At 49.3% G+C, this 5104-nt stretch overlaps 1 long non-coding RNA gene across 1 annotated transcript; it reads right to left on the bottom strand.

Moving 5' to 3' along the window:
• Positions 1–374: 374 nt before the first annotated feature.
• LOC135319913 (uncharacterized) lies at positions 375–4843 on the bottom strand. Its single transcript, XR_010378962.1, has 2 exons — positions 4711–4843; positions 375–2964 (listed from the first exon to the last, which is right to left on the bottom strand). It is a non-coding gene; the product is annotated as an uncharacterized LOC135319913 (long non-coding RNA).
• Positions 4844–5104: the final 261 nt, after the last annotated feature.

Here is a 5104-nt window from a genome sequence, read left to right as displayed (position 1 = left end):
GTTGCTGCTGTCTGTCCTTGGCTAGTTCTCCTCCACGAATAATAATAATCAAGACCTACTTCCCTTGTGGTGAGCATTTATACTGAGCCACGTTCTGTGCTGAGGCGGTTATAGATACAAGTATATAAATACTCCCTGTGGCCGCCTCTCTGCCTCCGAGCTCACGGGCAGGGCCCCCAGACGTCAGCATCCAAGCCAGAGCCAGGAGCCCCGCCGCCCTGCAGCCGTCTGGGGTGGCTGGTGCGGGCGCTGGTACTTCCGATAGACTTTTCAAGCTTTTATTTTCCTTCTGCTAAGGATCCCGCATGACTCAGAAGAGACCAGTAACCCCCGAATGGGGCAGGATTAGATAGTAATCGTGCTGTAGGCAGGGATCACCTGGGTCTAATCTTTATTGCAGAAGTCATACTCAGTAAGCTCTAACTTATGGCCTGTGGGTGTGACAGTCAGTGTCAGGAATCTGAGCACCCCCGACCCAGGGGCACGGGGACATCATCTGCACGGAGGTGAAGATGGGGGACCCGGAGCTGGGTGCGGTGGGCGGTTCAGGGACTTCTGTTCAGTGCAACTGAGGGCGGTAGGTGGCGGGGACTTTTTCACAGATGGGACACTGAGACAAGGAGCAGAAAATGGCTGGGATCAGGGATACACGGGGAGTTGGCGACGTCACCAGGAACAAGAGGAAGTTGCCGTGGCCAGAGAGTGGTTTTTCCCCTACGGCTATGAGAGGTGGCAGTTCATGAGAAGAATTCACTTTAATTTTTTCCTTAGAAAGATGCTGGAAAGCCAAATGATCAAGGGTCCCGTAGAAGAATGGACACATGCCTTTATTGAACATCTACGGTGTTCCCAGTTCCTTCACTCTGAATTGAGGGACTTTTGAGCTTTGCTTCATAGACAGAGAGTCAAAGCTCGAAGAGGGTAAATAACTCGCCCAGGTCACGAGACCAATGAGCCCCAGGGTTGCAGTGAGGAGGCTGTCGTGTCTGGCCACCACCCGCACTGCCCCCTGCATCTGGAGTGCAGAGCAGGCAGATCAGGCTCAGACGCAGCCCGGTGGGAACCTGCAGCCACTCAGGGCCTCTGGCTGTCCGCGCCCAGCCTGTGAGCTGGGCCCTCTGTCCTGGGGGTGTCCTGGGGATGGGAAGCTGTGGCCATTCCTGCAAGGAGTGTGCTGAGCCCTTTCCTCCATTGGCTACAGCGACCCGCTTCTTCCACGCTTAGTCAGTCTCTTCGGCCACAGGCGGGTGGCTCAACGTGCGTGTTTTTCCTTTGGTCCCCAAGTCAGAGAAACGGAGTGCTTCTGAGATGTCACTGTCAGTCACGGTGAAAGCATCGTCTGCCCAGCCTCCAAGACCTGAAGACATCCATCCACCAACCATCACAGCAGCCTCGGTAGCAGCAAGAATGAAATCAGGGCTCCACAAACCAGGCGGAACAATCTTCCAATTCTAGAAGAGAGCCCGGGCAGCAGGAGGAGTGGAGGGCAAACGTCTGGGAGGCTTACGGTGCCACTTACAAGAGTCCTGTACCGCGCAGCCCACCAAGGGGAGCTTGGAGACACTTAAGGAAGTTGCTCTGCCTCCACTGTCGGGCTCATCCTGTGAAGGGCAACTCTGGCAAAGGAGTCCCTCATCCAGAGATGGCGGCTTTGCTGTGTCATTGCTCTCTCCTTTGGCTTCTCGGGGTCAACTGGCAGGTGGCCTGCTCCTCTGTCTCTAAAGCTAGCTCTGTATTGCAGCTCAGACTGGCCCTGAGCACTGTTTATCCCCGCCACCTTCCCAAACTTGATCAAACACTCAAACTTCCGACCCTGAGCAACAAACGTGAGTGCCACCTCCAAATCTCAGAATCCCAGATTCCAAAGCTCCAAAGCTTGGGTCAGCTCAGTCAGAGTCATGAGATTCTCCGGGGGAGCTTTTGTTTGCAGAAAGGATCAGAAATGAATGGTCAGGAGGAAAGCGGGGAGAAAGCATGGGCCATCGCCGAGCCTCACCTTCCCCATCTTCTCTGAACACTCAGCTTGTCCTCGTCCCAGTTTCCTTTTCTTCAAGCAGAACAGGCAATGGGCTAGGAGCCATTCACACACACAAAAGGACAAAGTCACTTCTGAGTGTCTCTCAGATGCCACTTTCCTCTTTCCTCGCACCCCCCCCCCCCTTTAGGAGGAGTGGAGAAATTGAGTAAGTTATATGATTGTCTTGCTTTCAGAAGCTGAGTTTGAGTCACCCTACCGCCAGCTCTTTATTCAAAAATTCTGAGCTGCAAAAGATGCAAGTCTCACCCCCCAAAGGAGAGTGGCCTAAATGCTTCAGGTCAGGATGGTCTTTTATCCCATGATAGAGTTTCAAAGCTGGAGATGCCCTGAGAGTCTCTCTCTTCTAATTCTGTCGCTTTGCAAGTGGTCAACAGAGGTGCTGAGAGCATAGTGGCTGGGCTTTCGTGGGGGACCAGCACCTGCTGGCTGGCCCCAGAGCTCCCGGCCCGACACGCCCACGGCCGTGACAGCAGCATGTCCCTTTCCTCCTGTTTATGGGGTGCAGCATCGGAGCAGGAAGGCCTGGCGGGGGCCCAGCATGACCCGACGCTCCTGCCCCCTTCTCCTGCTTGTTGCTCTGTATCCAGTTACACATCTGGCGCTGACCCTTGTTGAAAGGGGTCGTTGTACGTGGGTGAGGAAAGAGACAGGAATCAGCTTGGTCGTGACCCAGTCAGTCCATGGTTCCTAAGTTTCTCAGGAAGGGAGCCCTTTTCACAAGGTCGAGACGTGGAAGCGGAGGGAAAGCAGGGGCCGTGGAGAAAGGATGGAGTAGACGCCTGGCAACGCCATTAGTCCCAGGGTTACAGGCAGCCCCAGTGGCCCGTGTTGAACTCGCAGCTTCATCTGAGCACAGAGGCAAAGCAGCATCCACAGAAGAAACTGGTTGCTCAGGAATTCAAGTGTAGATTTTGTTCTGTCACCGACTAAAAGAGGCAGGAAGAAAGAAGATAATTTGCAAAACAGTTGATAGGAACGTCTTAAAAATAGTTGTTCTTAAATTTTTGACATTATTAGAAAGGAGGCTTCTTACACCCTCAGCACCTCTACTCCAGAGATCCTGAGAACAGTTTCATATGGAGGCCAGAAGCGTCTTTGTCTTGGTGGTGGTGGTGACGTTCATCTAATCGTCCCATAGTGTTTTTATGGTTATTTTTTCAATAAACTTTTTTTGGGGGAATCATTTTAGATTTACAAAAAAGTTGCAAATACAGCACTGGGAAATCAATATACCTTTCATCTCACTTCCTCTAATGTGTCTTTTTTTTAAGTTTTGGTAAAATAGATAGAATATAAAATTTTTTTATGTAACTACTTTTAAACATAAATGTACAGTTTGGTGACATTAAATACACTCAAATGCTTGTGCAGACAACGCCTTCACCCATCTCCAGAGCATGCTTACCTTCCCGATCTGAAGCTCTGTACCATCTAACAACAGCTCTCCACTCTCCCCGGCCGCCCACCCCGCCACCTGCCCCGTCACACCACCATTCTACTTTCCGTCTCTGGGAATCTGACTGCTCTAGGGACCTCATAGAAATGGGATCACATGATATATGCTGTTTTGTGACCGGCTGATTTCATCTCGCATAGTGTCTTCAAGGTTCATCCACGTTGTAGCCTATGTCAGAATTTTCTTCCTGAAAGGAAGAAACAGGCTGAGCAATAATCTTACACAAATGTACACACCACATGCTGTTGATCCATCCTGCCGTCAGCGGGCGTGTGGGTGGCTTCCACCTTCTGCCTCTTGTGAACATGGAGCTCAAATATCCATCTGAGTCTCTGCTTTCAATTATTTTGGGTTTGTACCCAGAAGCCTGATGCTAATTTGTTACCCTAACCACGGCACATTATTATCCACTAACCTACAGACTTCATTCAGATTTCACTGATATTTCTGGTAAAATATAATCTTTTAATAAGCACCCGGGGAGACTGGTTCATGGGGCCAAAGTTTCAGAAATATTGATTTTTTTTTAATGACAATTTTAGTCCAGGAAACAGTGTTGGCTGTTGGAGAAAAAGTCAGCCTTTCACTGAGGGTATGAATCCTATTCGGATTCACTGCCTTTCACGGGGTCTGATGTTCCCCAGCTTTCAAAGTAGAATGATAGAACAGACAGCTTGGAATTACTTGGAGTGTTCTAGAGGTAAGGAGCTCTAAGATGTCAAGTTCTTCCCTAAGTAGGAGTTTCCAGACAGCAGCTGACACAGGAGAAACTGGCCAGTGTTTCTGAAATCTTAGAAGCAGTTTCAGTAACAGAGAAAAGCTTTGAAAAGAATATGACTGGAGGTTTTCAGCCGTGTCAGAATACAGAGTCCTTTCAGACATGACATCTGCCTTCGGTCCTGACTGAGGACAGAACCAGAAGAAATGTCCTTCAGCTGCAGCGGGTGGGGCGTAGGTCAGATGTGAAGCGGCAGCACATCCTGATAGGACAGTGAGCGCCCCAACTCTTTACTGTCCTGATTCTGCCTTTTCTTTCTTTCTTTTTCCTTTTTCAGCTTTACTAGGAAGAATCAGTACAGTGTGACTGCACGTGCACATGATATTGCACGTAAACACGTATATACAATACACTGCAGATTTATTTTTTTTTAGTTTACGTATATGTACTGATCACTGTTTTTAAGAACAGATTAGAGCTTTAGCTTTTTAAACTTACACAGTTATCAGAGGAATACAGCCAACCACAGAATAAGATTCAACAGAACGCAGTAATCCAGCCACACGGGACAGCCAGGTGTGCTCACACACAGTCAAGACGGCTTTGCTTTTTCAAATGGATGAATCTGCTGTAGTTTCCCAGGTCGCTGGTGCCAACTTTATTTCTTCATTTACTCAACACACATTGATTAAGATGTGAGTGTGTAGCTGAGCTCTCCTGGGCAATGAAGATGCAAAGATTGCTCAGTAGAACGTCTGCCCTCAAGACACACGCAGGCCGGTGGGAAGAAAGATGGCACACGTAAGTACACTTGAGAACAATGGCTATTTCAAATGGTGAATTATCTTTGCGTGAGCAAAGCGTCAAGAGTTCTAGGTCCCTTTTGCAGCCA

This window comes from Camelus dromedarius, chromosome 34 (assembly GCF_036321535.1).
Source record: "Camelus dromedarius isolate mCamDro1 chromosome 34, mCamDro1.pat, whole genome shotgun sequence".
Classification (NCBI taxonomy): Eukaryota; Metazoa; Chordata; class Mammalia; order Artiodactyla; family Camelidae; genus Camelus; species Camelus dromedarius.
This window is presented reverse-complemented; position numbering and strand designations above follow the sequence as displayed.